This window comes from Carassius gibelio, chromosome A1, assembly GCF_023724105.1.
Source record: "Carassius gibelio isolate Cgi1373 ecotype wild population from Czech Republic chromosome A1, carGib1.2-hapl.c, whole genome shotgun sequence".
NCBI classification, from domain to species: domain Eukaryota; kingdom Metazoa; phylum Chordata; class Actinopteri; order Cypriniformes; family Cyprinidae; genus Carassius; species Carassius gibelio.
In genome coordinates this window covers 19562438-19578709 of record NC_068371.1, presented here as the reverse complement: position 1 = coordinate 19578709, position 16272 = coordinate 19562438, and the positions used below count along the sequence as shown (strand labels likewise).

The following is a 16272-nucleotide window of genomic DNA, read 5'->3' as shown; positions in this document are numbered from 1 at the left end:
GTTTCGCCATGAAAAATGAAGTTGCTATAACTTAGACATAAAATGTCCAATCTGCACCAAACTTCACATGTTTGATAAGACTCCTGACCTGAACAGATCAACATTCCCAAATTTAGTTATACTCATAGCGCCACCTGCTGGCAACAGGAAGTGAATGCCTTACGCTGCAATGAACTACTCCTAGAAATCTAATAAAATCTAAATTGTGTTATGGTCAGTTTAATCTAAAGGCCTTTGCGATAGTGAATTGTGATTATCTTGAGTTTTCGATAAAGGGAGTGTCCTTGGCGACGTGACAAAGATTGATGTCTCGCCATGGGAATAAAATTTGTAACTCAGGCATAAAATGTCTGATCTTCCCCAAACTTCACATGTTTGATAAGAGTCCTGGCCTGAACACAACTGAAGGCCAATATTCCATTGGGTGTGGCGAAATGGCTCCATAGCGCCACCTATACATTTTCAACGGAGTGCACCTCGAGCTATGTTTCACGTGCATTTACAAAAATCGGTACACACATGTAACACACCAATACCTACAAAAAAGTCTCTTGGTACGAAATCCGAATCCCAACAGGAAGTCGGTTATTTAGAATTTTCTCTGCAAAATTGGCGTTGTTTTTGCCATTTTCAGGGGTTGTACTTTAACGAACTCCTCCTAGAAATTTATTCCGATCAACACCAAACTTGGTCAGTTAAATCTAAAGGCCTTTGCAATGTTAAATTGCGAAGATCTTGAGGTTTCGATAAAGGGCGTGTCCATGGCGGCCTGACAAATTTCGATGTTTCGCCATGAAAAAGGAAGTTGCTGTAACTCAGACATACAATGTCCAATCTGCCCCAAACTTCACATGGTAGATAAAACTTCTGCCCTTAACAGATCTACATGCCCACATTCAGTTATAGTCATAGCGCCACCTATTGGCAACAGGAAGTGACATGTTTTACGCTGCGACAAACTACTCCTATAATTTTTTTGAGATTAACATATATTTTGTGTTCAGTCTAATCTAAAGGCCTGTGCAATGTTAACTTTTGTAGATCTTGAGTTTTTGTTAAAGGGCATTTCCATGGCGCCATGACAAAATTTGATGTCTTGCCACAGCAAGAGAAGTTGTTGTAACTCAGGCATAAAATGTTCAATCTTCCCCAAACTTCACATGTTTGATAAGAGTCCTGGCCTGAACACATCTGAAGGCCAATATTCCATTATAATGATAGCGCTACCTGCTGGCAACGGTAAGATTGGCACATATATGGGATATACTTTGATATATTCCACTTATATTTAGGACATTAAATGTATATTTCTCAACGTTCACCTTTTTACTAAAGCCACACGATGGCGGTGAGCCCGGGTGCGAGGGCCCGTTGATCGCTGCTTGCAGCTTTAATTAAGGCCCGAGCACCGATGGTGTGAGGACCCTCTTGGAATTGCTCCGTTTATTATTATTATTAGGGCTCAAGCCCAAAGGGCGAGAGGCCTATTGTTTTCCTTAGGATTATTTTTTATTATTAGGGCTCAAGCCTGGAGGGCGAGAGCCCTATTGTTTTCCTTAGGATTATTTTTTATTATTATTATTATTATTATTATTATTATTATTTTTTTTTCTAACGTTACGGGGGCTTTTGGGGCCCTTAACATGCTTAAAAAGTCTTGAAAATTGGCACACACATTGGAACCTGCGGCCATTAGGGCCGGGCAGAGACTGATACACGGGCGTGGCACAGGGGCTCTACAGCGCCCCCTGGAATATGGAGGGCCATATATCATACATACTTGTACGTAGACGTACGAAACTCGGTACACATATAGAACTCATCAATACAAACAACTTTCGTATTGCATATCATAGGCTCCGCCCAACAGGAAGTTGGCTATTTAGGGTTTATTATTCATATTTGTCGTCAAAGTTGTGGGGGCTTTTGGAGTCCTTAACATACTCAAAAACTCTTGAAAATTTGCACACACCTTTGGATCTGTGGCCTTTAGGAGCCTGCAGAGGTTGGGACCCGGGCGTGGCACAGGGGCTCTACGGCGCCCCCTGGAACACAGTCATAAATGTTGATGTATAGCTCACACATACTTGCACGTATTAATATGAAACTCAGTACACATATAGATCTCATCGTGCCGAACAACTTGCGTATTGCATGTCATAGGCTCCGCCCAACAGGAATTCAGCTATTTAGAGTTATGTAAAAAGCGCATGCTCTGGAATTTGATATACTTGTCATAGGTTTTTTACTCGATTGCCACCAAACTCGGTCAACATGATCTCAAGACATTGGGGATGAAAAATTGCCAGGGGATTTTTGATATCTCGAACGGTTTGCTCGTAGCGAGGCGTTTAATTTATGGTGAGAATTGAGAAACAGGAAGTGTCTAATACCATCCACATACATTTCCTAATTTTAATCAAACTTCATCAGATTATTCATTGTATAATGTCGATCGCATATATGTGACTATTAGGAGTCAAAGTTATAGCGCCACCAACTGGCAGCAGGAAGTGTGTCATTTTCAAAATGCTTTGAATTCAGCATCTTATTTTTACTCGATTTGCTTCAAACTTCATCAGAATAATGTTAAAACACAGCCGATATAAATCTGCTGGGGGGATATTGATATCTAAAAATATTGTTGCCGTGGCAACATGTCAAACTGGAATACTTCTCAGGTGATTTTGAGGCATATAACATGCTTAGAATTTCATCAAACTCAGAACACATATCAGTATTAGTGACAGCTAGACACTGGCAAAAGTTCATAAGAGGGCGTGGAAGAGGCACTCTATAGCGCCACCTTTTGTCAAAAGTGAGGGGGTTAGTTTTAGCTACAGACACCAAACTCAGTACAAAAATTGTTCTTATCAAGACGGACAACTTTCTAATTCACAGTCATCAGCTACGACCAACAGGAAGTCGGCTATTTTGATTTGAATGTGGATTGTTTTTTACATTTAGCTGTGAATTAATGCATACTGCTCAGAGGAGAGTAACACTATACACACCAAACTTGGTGTACATGTTGAAAAAACATTGAGGAACTTAAATTGTGAATGGGTTTTGGATAGCTTGGATGGTTTTGTCGTGGTGATTTTTTTAAATGACAATAAAGATGGAACTATTAATTTTCCTGCATTTTTAAATTCCAAACACTTCAAAACCTTTTTTCATACAGAAAAAAAGTTATTCTGAGTAAATATGCATAGTTTCATGACTTTACAACACTGTATGGATAACAGAAAATTAAAAAACTGTCAGACATCTCATATCACTCTGTCCATCTGTTTGAGTGTGTGTGCTTAGACTTCCATTGTCTGAGAGAAATAGCGCCCCTACAGGTGCATTTACCGGCTAAAAAAAGGGAGGAGACTGTCTTTTGGTTTCACTTTTAAATCGGTTAAAATACAAATAAATACTTGGATTTAATTCACACTGACAAGCTAAACCAACATATATGATTATTATCAAGTCAGGGCTCATTAATAATTGATGTGTGGTCAGTGATACGTGAGAAACACGAGAGATGAATCACCGCTCTGAGCAGGAGCGTGTGGAATGACGAGCTCAGAAAAAAACGAGTTTATTCTTGTTTTATAGCTATTAAAAATAAAGTATTGCAGCGATATCACACAATTCACCAATTAGAGCACACCAAGAGCTAAATTAAGATGTTTTTGAACTGTTTGTGTGAAAATGATATATTTGCGGCTGCCTATATCTGAAATCACTGCCTCTGATCAGTGCGCACAGTGTCACAAGTTCAAAACTAACGAATTTATTCTTGTTTAAGAGCTTTTTAAAATAAATTATTGCCATAAATGCACACAATACATCCATTATAACACAACACGAGCTAAATGCAGGTCTTTTGTGACCCGTTTAAGTGTGCAAGACTATTTGAAAGCGCGACTGGCAGAATAACATATATCTCTCGAGCTGCAGGATTCTGCCTTTCGTCGTAAGAACGAACACTTCAAGGACAAGATTATTTCAAAATACATAATAGCTTGGCTAATATAAACGAAAACAGCCACGTGAACATAAACTGTTGAGAAATAAATCTAAAGTGGATCTACTGGAATTTAATATTAAGTGACCGCATATACCAGCTGCTTCTGTCTTCAATTTTAATCTATATAAAAAATTAAACTCATTCATCTTGGCTGCTTGTTTAATGTGTGTACGTATCTATTTATTATTTTGCTCTAACAAGACTTAATCTATATTTAATTAAATCAATTACATTTTATTTTACATTTTATTTTTCCATTTCTGCATCTAAACGCCTAAAAACTATTGTATACTATTGTTAGCAATTTCTTTATCGTCCAATTTATCCGGTGTACACGCTTTTATTTTCATAATAAACTTGTTTGTTAGATTATACACAGTTATAGTGGTCTATAATAAATATTGACAGGTTTTATTCAAGCTGTTTAGAATGATTGCCTTAGGCTAATTTTTTAAAATGTAAATCCAAAAAAAAATAAATAAATAAATAAATAAATAAAAAACATTGGAAAACAATAACTTGTACTTTTTTATACATTTTGTATAGTTTCATAGTTTATGCATTATAGTTATAAAAACAAACAAATTTAGCCACTCACATAGAAATCTTAGGCCTTATCCTTTTCTGACAGTTTTAGGGATTTTTACAAATCCTAAAAAACCTTATTTGTGCTGCAAATAATAATTTCAAACTAATTTGATACTGACCTCTGACATCCTGTGACATGATATTTATTTGAATTTACATAATCTCATGGATGTAACAGTAAATCTGTTCAGCTCACAGATCAAGACTAAGCTGTAATGCAAGCAGAACTTTCACAAATGCTTGTAGGTCAATAAAATCATTACAAAACACTTAAAAATCATTTAAGGGATTTGATAACACTGTAAAATAATGTCTAATTTGTTAACATTAGCAAATGCATTGATAACACTTTATAATAACTGCACTCATTAGTAAATAGTCAGTTCATGCTTTATAAAGCCTTGTCCCAATATTAATAGTCAGTAGTAAGCAGTTTATAAATACAGCTATAAATAGCTTGTTCTTGGTTTATAAGCACATTTATTAAAAAGGAGAATAAAGGGTCAGTTATCTTCCTATGAAAAAAAAAATAAATAAAAAATAAACAAACAACACAGATTGATACATGAAATCAGAAATGTTATTGTGGATTTATGATAAACTCAGCCTGTAAATGAATTCATACTCCTCCAAGAAGACACAAGTAGTTCACACCAAACTTTTTTAACATGAAGCCAATATACTGAAGATGTTAAATTTCGAATGGGTTTAGGATACCTTAAATGGTGTGGCCATAGCGATTTATTAAAGTAACATAAAAAAAAATACAATAGTTATTTTACTATATCTTTAAAATTTTTAATTCCAACTCTTCATAATTTTTTATATACGTAGAAGTCATCATTTGAAGGAAGCACAGTAAGTTTCATAGCTTTATCATTTTCAAGAGCCAGCATAAAATTAAAACTATCATAACATATAAATCAAGCTTGCAATTCTTAGTACCAATAATGGCCACCAGATGGAGCTATAGGATTACTTTTAAATAATTATTGTAGAAACAAGTATGATTTAAATCATTTATAGAAATCTTTCAAAGAAAAATAATATGAATTTTATGTATTTTACTGATAAAATGACCCTCACTTAATTAGAATAACAAGCTGAAGTATTGTGAACTGTATATTAAGAATAATTCTTTATAGGCTTTATGGACAAATACGTTTTGAGTGACTCTTGAAGGATCAGCACCACATCCTATTTTACCACTGTTTAAAGAATGTATCTAACAGTACAGGTGCGGATGAATTTTGAATGGCTTGAATGGTCTTGTCGTGGTGATTTTTTGAAATAACAATAAAAAAGTAACCGGTAAATGTCTTTACTTTTTTTAAGTGCAGCTTCTAAACACTTCAAAAAAATGTACACATAGAAGACAAGTCATTCTGAGGAAATATGCATGGTTTCATGACTATACAACACTATATGGATGATAGAAAATTAAAAAACTATCATACATCTGATGTCACTCTGTCCCTCTGTCACTGTGGGTAATGTGTCTGTGTGTGTGTGTGTGTGTGTGTGTGTGTGTGTTAAGTGAATTAGGTGTGAAACTATCAGGGAGCATTTAGTCTCCAGCGCCAACATTTTACAGAACTGCCACTTTCCTGGAGTCTCAGAATTACAATGTGTCAGGTTCTGAGAGATCTAAGATTCCAAAAAATGATTTAATTAGAATACCATGAAGTATTGTGAAATACTATATAATAAGACTTTATATATAGGCTTTATGAACAGATTAGAGTGACTCGTGAAGGACCAGCACCACCTCCTCTTGTCCGATGGTTTGAGGAATATATCTTCCAGAATCCGGGATTAAGATTTAGGAGCTCATTTTTATTCCACCTCCTTTCCTGAAAGTCTGTCTTGCAGAATTGACTAAAAATTAATCTTCACATTAATTCCTAATTATTTTGCAATTATTTTTGTCAGTTCTTCTTGACCTGTTTTTTTTTCTTCTTCTTCTTTTCTGACCTCATGACCCAGTCAGCATTTTTCTACAATGGTCAAGTCTTAACTTATCCATTTCTGTATTGCATTTGTGTTTGATATTTCTCATGGGTATTTCATAATTTTCGACTTTGAGTTAAAACAGTTTGAGTTAAAACTCTTTTTTATTGCATTTCATCTGTAAAAGAAAACATGCCCAATAATTCTGCACACATGAATATAAGGAGTTTTTCTCTTCCAGCTTTCCTGGACTATTGTATAGCACTCATAAATGATTAAATAAAAAATAATGGTAGTTATTAAGATTGATATGGTTTGGAATTGGTAAAATGTGCTTGGAAAAAAATCACAAAAAAACAATGTTTTAATGTTTAAGTTTGGAATATTAACTGACATGAATGAATGCTATATAAATATTGTTCATGTTAACATAATGTTTAGAAATGAAATATTATTGTAAAGTGTCACTAAAGTTATATATATTGTTCTGTGAATGTGATTTTAAAGTCTTGATGATTCTGATTAACCCTTTAACTGCCTTATCCTTTAAAACCTCACTGCCAGAGGGATATTGTGAATGCATGTGCCCGCTGGGCACAGTTTACCTGATGCCACCGGGGTGGCGATGGCATTGGTGGCTTGAGCCCGCCATCGCTGCTTGCAGCTATATTTAGGGCTCAAGCCCAAAGGGCGAGAGGCCTATTGTTTTCCTTAGGATTATTTATTATTATTATTATTATTATTATTATTTTTTTCCAACGTCTCGGGGGCTTTTGGGGCCCTTAACGTGCTTAAAAAGTCTTGAAAATTGGCACACAGATTGGAACCTGCGGCCATTAGGGCCGGGCAGAGACTGATACACGGGCGTGGCACAGGGGCTCTACAGCGCCCCCTGGAATATGGAGGGCCATATATCATACATTCTTGCTCGTAGACGTATGAAACTTGGTACACATATAAATCTCATCAATCCAAACAACTTTTGTATTGCATATCATAGGCTCCGCCCAACAGGAAGTTGGCTATTTAGGGTTTAGTATTCAAATTTTTCATCAAAGTTGTGGGGGCTTTTGGGGTCCTTAACATACTCAAAAACTCTTGAAAATTTGCGCACACTTTGGAATCTGTGGCCTTTAGGAGCCTGCAGAGGCTGGGACCCGGGCGTGGCACAGGGGCTCTACGGCGCCCCCTGGAACACAGTCAGAAATGTTGATGTATAGCTCACACATACTTGCACATATTCATATGAAACTCAGTACACATATAGATCTCATCGTGCCGAACAACTTTCGTATTGCATGTCATAGGCTCCACCCAACAGGAAGTCAGCTATTTAGAGTTATGTAAAAAGCGCATGCTCTGGAATTTGAAATACTTGTCATAGGTTTTTTTCTCGATTGCCGCCAAACTCGGTCAACATGATCTCAAGACACTGGGGATGAAAAATTGCCAGGGGATTTTTGATATCTCGAACGGTTTGCTCGTGGCGAGGCGTTGAAATTATGGCGAGAAAAGAGAAACAGGAAGTGTCTAATATCATCCACATACATTTCCTGATTTTAATCAAACTTCATCAGATTATTCGTTGTATGATGTCGATCGCATATATGTGACTATTAGGAGTCAAAGTTATAGCGCCACCAACTGGCAGAAGGAAGTGTGTCATTTTCAAAATGATTTGAATTCAGCATCTTATTATTACTCGATTTGCTTCAAACTTCATCAGAATAATGTTAAAACACAGCCGATATAAATCTGCAAGGGGGATATTGATATCTAAAAAATTGTTGCCGTGGCAACATGTCAAACTGGAATACTTCTCAGGTGATTTTGAGGCAAATAACATACTTAGAATTTCACAAAACTCTGAACACACATCAGTATTTCTGATAGGAACTTAAATTGTGAATGGATTTTGGATAGCTTGAATGGTTTTGCCGTGGTGATTTTTTTAAATGACCTTACAAAGGGAATCATTATTGTATTTTTAAATTGCAGCTTCCAAACACGTCAAAGAATTTTTTCATACAGATGAAAAAGTCATTCTGAGGAAATATGCATAGTTTCACGACTTTACAACACTGTATGGATAACAGAAAATTTAAAAAACTGTCAGACATCTCATCTCACTCTGTCCCTCCGTTTGAGTATATGTGCTTCAGACTTCCATTGTCTGAGAGAAATAGCGCCCCTACAGGTTCAATTCCCGGACTTTTACTTTCACTTTTAAATCGGTTAAAAATACAAACAAATACTTAGATTTAATTCACACTGACAAGCTAAACCAACATATCTGATTATTACCGGTTCAGGGCTCATGGATAAATTATTTCTGGCCAGAGATACGTGAGAAATAGGAGAGATGAATCACCGCTGTGATCACGAGCGTCTGGAGTAAAGAGCTCAGAGAAAACAAATTTATTCCTGTTTTAAAGCTTTTAAAAATAAATTATTACAGCGATATCACACAATCAACCAATTAGAACACACCAAGAGCTAAATTAAGATGTTTTTGAACTGTTTGTGTGAAAATGAAATATTTGCAGCTGCCTATCTGAAATCACCGCCTCCGATCAGCGCGTACAGTGTCCAGCTCAAAACAAACGAATTTATTCTTGTTTAAGAGCTTTTTTAAATAAAATATTACCACAAATGCACACAATAAACCCATTGTAACACAACAAGAGCTAAATGCAGGTGTTTGTGACCTGTTTAAGTGTGCAAGACTATTTGAAAGCGCGACTGGCAGAATAACATATCTCTCGAGCTGCAGGATTCTGGCTTTCGTCGTACGAACGAACACATCACGGACAAGATTATTTCAAAACACATAATAGCTTGGCGACTATAAACGAAAACAGCCACGTGAACATAAACTGGATCTACTGGATTTGAATATTAAAGTGACCACATTTACCACTTGCTTCTGTCTTCAATTTTAATCTATATAAAAAAGGAAACTCATTCGACTTGGCTGCTTTTTTAATGTGTGCGTATTTATTTATTTATCTTTTTATACATTTTGTATAATTTCATAGTTTGTGTATTACAATTATAAAAACAAAAATAAAATTAGCCACTCACATAGAAATAGCTTAGGCCTTAACCTTTTTCTGACAGTTTTAGGGATTTTTAAAAATCCTAAAAAAACCTTATTTGTGCTGCAAATAATAATTTCAAACTCATTTGATACTGACCTATGACATCCTGTGACATTATATTTATTTTAATTTACATAATCTCATGGATGTAACAGTAAATCTGTTCAGCTCACAGATCAATACTAAGCTGTAATACAAGCAGAACTTTCACAAATGCTTATGAGTCATTTAAGGATTTGATAAAACTGTAAAATAATGTCTAATTTGTTAACATTAGCAAATGCATTGATAACACTTTATAATAACTGCACTCATTATTAAATAGTCAGTTCATTCTTTATAAAGCCTTGTCCCAATATTAATAGTCAGTAGTAAGCAGTTTATAAATACAGCTATAAATAGCTTGTCCTTGGTTTATAAGCACATTTATTAAAAATGAGAGTAAGTTATCTTCCTATGAAAAATAAAAGATAAAAATAAACAAACAACAACACAGATTGATACAGAACTCAGAAATTTTATTGTGGATTTATGATAAAGCCTGCAAATGAATTCATACTCCTACTCATACTACTCCATACTCCTTTTTCAACATGATGCCAATATACTGAGATGTTAAATTGTGAATGGGTTTAGGATAGCTTAAATGGTGTTGCCATAGAGATTTATTAAAGTAACATAAAAAAATACAATAGTTATTTTACTATATCTTTACAATTTTTCATTCTAAATCTTCATAATTTTTTATATAAGTAGAAGTCCTCATTTGAAGGAAGCACAGTAAGTTTCATAGCTTTATCACTTTCAAGAGCCAGCATAAAATTTAAACTATCATAACTTATAAATCAAGCTTGCAATTCTTAGTACCTATAATGGCCACCAGAGGGAGCTATAGGATTACTTTTAAATAATTATTGTAGAAACGAGTATGATTTAAATCATTTATAGAAATCTTTCAAAAAAAAATGAATTGTATATATTTTACTGATAAAATGACCCTCACTTAATTAGAATAACAAGCTGAAGTATTTTGAACTGTATATTAAGAATAATTCTTTATAGGCTTTATGGACAGATACGTTTTGAGTGACTCTTGAAGGTTCAGCACCACATCCTCTTTTACCACTGTTTAAAGAATTAATCTTACAGAATAGGTGTGAATGAATTTTGGATAGCTTGAATGGTTTTGCCGTGATGTTTTTTGAAATAATAGTAAAAAAGGAACCAGTAAATGTATTTTTATTTTTTTAAAGTGCAGCTTCTAAACACTTAAAAAAAAAAATGTACACATAGAAGACCAGTCATTCTGAGGCATATTTCCTCAGAATGACTGGTCTCATGACCATAGTTTCATGACTATACAACACTATATGGATGATAGAAAATTAAAAAAAAACTATCATACATCTGATGTCACTCAGTCCCACTGTCACTGTGGGTAATGTGTGTGTGTGTGTGTGTTAAGTGAATTAGGTGTGAAACTATCAGGGTGCATTTAGTCTCCAGCGCCAACATTTTACAGAACTGCCACTTTCCTGGAGTCTCCAGAATTACTCGGTGTCGGACTCTGAGAGACTTAAGATTCCAAAAAAATATTTAATTAGAATACCATGAAGTATTGTGAAATACTATATATTAAGTCTTTATATATAGGCTTTATGCACAGATTAGAGTGACTCGTGAAGGACCAGCACCACCTCCTCTTGTTCGATGGTTTGAGGAATATATCTTCCAGAATCCAGGATTAAGATTTAGGAGCTCATTTTTTATTCCACCTCCTTTCCTGAAAAGTCTGTCTTGCAGAATTGACTAAAAATTAATCTTCACATTAATTACTAATTATTTTGCAATTCTTTTTGTCAGTTCTTCTTGACCTGCTTTTTTCTTCTTCTTTTCTGACCTCATGACCCAGTCAGTATTTTTTGTACAATGGTCAAGTCTTAACTTATCCATTTCTGTATTGCATTTGTGTTTGATATTTCTCATGGGTATTTCATAATTTTCGACCTTACAGTTTGAGTTAAAAGTCTATTTTAGCGCATTTCATCTGTAAAAGAAAACATGCCTAATAATTCTGCACACATGAATATAAGGAGTTTTTCTCTTCCAGCTTTCCTGGACTATTGTATAGCACTCATAAATGATTAAATAAAAAATAATGGTAGTTATTAAGATTTATATGGTTTGGAATTGGTAAAATGTACTTGGAAAAAAATCACAATAAAACAATGTTTTCATGTTTAAGTTTGGAATATTAACTGACATGAATGAATGCTATATAAATATTGTTCATGTTAACATAATGTTTATAAATGAAATCTTATTGTACAGTGTTACTAATATATATATTGTTCTGTGAATGTGATTTTAAAGTCTAGATGATTCGGATTAACCCTTTAACTGCCGTATCCTTTAAAACCTCACTGCCAGAGGGATATTGTGAATGCATGTGCCCGCTGGGCACAGTTTACCTGATGCCACCGGGGTGGCGATGGCATTGGTGGCTTGAGCCCGCCATCGCTGCTTGCAGCTATATTTATTATTATTATTATTATTATTATTATTATTATTTATTTTTTTTTTCCAACGTCTCGGGGGCTTTTGGGGCCCTTAACGTGCTTAAAAAGTCTTGAAAATTGGCACACAGATTGGAACCTGCGGCCATTAGGGCCGGGCAGAGACTGATACACGGGCGTGGCACAGGGGCTCTACAGCGCCCCCTGGAATATGGAGGGCCATATATCATACATTCTTGCTCGTAGACGTATGAAACTCGGTACACATATAAATCTCATCAATCCAAACAACTTTTGTATTGCATATCATAGGCTCCGCCCAACAGGAAGTTGGCTATTTAGGGTTTAGTATTCAAATTTTTCGTCAAAGTTGTGGGGGCTTTTGGGGTCCTTAACATACTCAAAAACTCTTGAAAATTTGCGCACACTTTGGAATCTGTGGCCTTTAGGAGCCTGCAGAGGCTGGGACCCGGGCGTGGCACAGGGGCTCTACGGCGCCCCCTGGAACACAGTCAAAAATTTTGATGTATAGCTCACACATACTTGCACATATTCATATGAAACTCAGTACACATATAGATCTCATCGTGCCGAACAACTTTCGTATTGCATGTCATAGGCTCCACCCAACAGGAAGTCAGCTATTTAGAGTTATGTAAAAAGCGCATGCTCTGGAATTTGAAATACTTGTCATAGGATTTTTTCTCGATTGCCGCCAAACTCGGTCAACATGATCTCAAGACACTGGGGATGAAAAATTGCCAGGGGATTTTTGATATCTCGAAAGGTTTGCTCGTGGCGAGGCGTTGAAATTATGGCGAGAAATGAGAAACAGGAAGTGTCTAATACCGTCCACATACATTTCCTGATTTTAATCAAACTTCATCAGATTATTCGTTGTATGATGTCGATCGCATATATGTGACTATTAGGAGTCAAAGTTATAGCGCCACCAACTGGCAGAAGGAAGTGTGTCATTTTCAAAATGATTTGAATTCAGCATCTTATTATTACTCGATTTGCTTCAAACTTCATCAGAATAATGTTAAAACACAGCCGATATAAATCTGCAAGGGGGATATTGATATCTAAAAAATTGTTGGCGTGGCAACATGTCAAACTGGAATACTTCTCAGGTGATTTTGAGGCAAATAACATACTTAGAATTTCACAAAACTCTGAACACACATCAGTATTTCTGATAGGAACTTAAATTGTGAATGGATTTTGGATAGCTTGAATGGTTTTGCCGTGGTGATTTTTTTAAATGACCTTACAAAGGGAATCATTATTGTATTTTTAAATTGCAGCTTCCAAACACGTCAAAGAATTTTTTCATACAGATGAAAAAGTCATTCTGAGGAAATATGCATAGTTTCACGACTTTACAACACTGTATGGATAACAGAAAATTAAAAAACTGTCAGACATCTCACTCTGTCCATCTGTTTGAGTATATGTGCTTCAGACTTCCATTGTCTGAGAGAAATAGCGCCCCTACAGGTTCAATTCCCGAACTTTTACTTTCACTTTTAAATCGGTTAAAAATACAAATAAATACTTAGATTTAATTCACACTGACAAGCTAAACCAACATATCTGATTATTACCGGTTCAGGGCTCATGGATAAATTATTTCTGGCCAGAGATACGTGAGAAATAGGAGAGATGAATCACCGTTGTGATCACGATCGTCTGGAGTAAAGAGCTCAGAGAAAACGAATTTATTCCTGTTTTAAAGCTTTTAAAAATAAATTATTACAGCAATATCACACAATCAACCAATTAGAACACACCAAGAGCTAAATTAAGATGTTTTTGAACTGTTTGTGTGAAAATGAAATATTTGTGGCTGCCTATCTGAAATCACGCCTCCGATCAGCGCGTACAGTGTCGAGCTCAAAACAAACGAATTTATTCTGGTTTAAGAGCTTTTTAAAATAAAATATTACCACAAATGCACACAATAAACCCACTGTAACACAACAAGAGGTAAATGCAGGTGTTTGTGACCAGTTTAAGAGTGCAAGACTATTTGAAAGCGCGACTGGCAGAATAACATATATCTCTCGAGCTGCAGGATTCTGGCTTTCGTCGTACGAACGAACACATCACGGACAAGATTATTTCAAAACACATAATAGCTTGGCGAATATAAACGAAAACAGCCACGTGAACATAAACTGGATCTACTGGATTTGAAAATTAAAGTGACCACATTTACCACTTGCTTCTGTCTTCAATTTTAATCTATATAAAAAAGGAAACTCATTCGACTTGGCTGCTTTTTTAATGTGTGCGTACTTATTTATTTACCTTTTTATACATTTTGTATAATTTCATAGTATGTGTATTACAATTATAAAAACAAAAATAAATTTAGCCACTCACATAGAAATAGCTTAGGCCTTAACCTTTTTCTGACAGTTTTAGGGATTTTTAAAAATCCTAAAAAAAAACTTATTTGTGCTGCAAATAATAATTTCAAACTCATTTGATACTGACCTATGACATCCTGTGACATTATATTTATTTTAACTTACATAATCTCATGGATGTAACAGTAAATCTGTTCAGCTCACAGATCAATACTAAGCTGTAATGCAAGCAGAACTTTCACAAATGCTTATGAGTTTTTTAAGGATTTGATAACACTGTAAAATAATGTCTAATTTGTTAACATTAGCAAATGCATTGATAACACTTTATAATAACTGCACTCATTATTAAATAGTCAGTTCATGCTTTATAAAGCCTTGTTCCAATATTAATAGTCAGTAGTAAGCAGTTTATAAATACAGCTATAAATAGCTTGTCCTTGGTTTATAAGCACATTTATTAAAAAGGAGAGTAAGTTATCTTCCTATGAAAAATAAAAGATAAAAATAAACAAACAACAACACAGATTGATACAGAACTCAGAAATTTTATTGTGGATTTATGATAAAATCAGCCTGTAAATGAATTCATACTCCTCCTCATACTACTCCATACTCCTTTTTCAACATTATGCCAATATACTGAGATGTTAAATTGTGAATGGGTTTAGGATAGCTTAAATGGTGTTGCCATAGAGATTTATTAAAGTAACATAAAAAAATACAATAGTTATTTTACTATATCTTTACAATTTTTCATTCTAACTCTTCATATTTTTTTATATAAGTAGAAGTCCTCATTTGAAGGAAGCACAGTAAGTTTCATAGCTTTATCATTTTCAAGAGCCAGCATAAAATTTAAACTATCATAACTTATAAATCAAGCTTGCAATTCTTAGTACCTATAATGGCCACCAGAGGGAGCTATAGGATTACTTTTAAATAATTATTGTAGAAACGAGTATGATTTAAATCATTTATAGAAATCTTTCAAATAAAATAATATGTATTTTAGGAATTTTACTGATAAAATGACCCTCACTTAATTAGAATAACAAGCTGAAGTATTGTGAACTGTATATTAAGAATAATTCTTTATAGGCTTTATGGACAGATACGTTTTGAGTGACTCTTGAAGGATCAGCACCACATCCTCTTTTACCACTGTTTAAAGAATTAATCTTACAGAACAGGTGTGAATGAATTTTGGATAGCTTGAATGGTTTTGTCGTGGTGATTTTTTGAAATAATAGTAAAAAAGGAACCAGTAAATGTCTTTTTATTTTTTTAAAGTGCAGCTTCTAAACACTTCAAAAAAATTTTTACACATAAAAGACAAGTCATTCTGATGAAATATGCATAGTTTCATGACTATACAACACTATATGGATGATAGAAAATTAAAAAACTATCATACATCTGATGTCACTCAGTCCCACTGTCACTGTGGGTAGTGTGTGTGTGTGTGTGTGTGTTAAGTGAATTAGGTGTGAAACTATCAGGGAGCATTTAGTCTCCAGCGCCAACATTTTACAGAACTGCCACTTTCCTGGAGTCTCCAGAATTACTCGGTGTCAGGCTCTGAGAGACTTAAGATTCCAAAAAATGATTTAATTAGAATACCATGAAGTATTGTGAAATACTATATATTAAGGCTTTATATATAGGCTTTATGAACTGATTAGAGTGACTCGTGAAGGACCAGCACCACCTCCTCT

General features: G+C 34.8%; 1 protein-coding gene and 1 long non-coding RNA gene across 7 annotated transcripts in view; one reads left to right on the top strand and one right to left on the bottom strand.

The window, feature by feature from the left end:
* The window catches only part of LOC128015742 (mitogen-activated protein kinase kinase kinase kinase 4), a 395708-nt gene that overhangs the window by 84272 nt on the left and 295164 nt on the right, over nucleotides 1-16272 (bottom strand). The gene's annotated exons all lie outside the window — the stretch shown is intronic.
* The window catches only part of LOC128017094 (uncharacterized), a 41221-nt gene continuing 27803 nt past the window's right edge, over nucleotides 2855-16272 (top strand). Inside the window, exon 1 of the long non-coding RNA XR_008184368.1 lies at nucleotides 2855-3347. This is a non-coding gene — a long non-coding RNA (uncharacterized LOC128017094). The remainder of the gene's footprint in view (nucleotides 3348-16272) is intronic.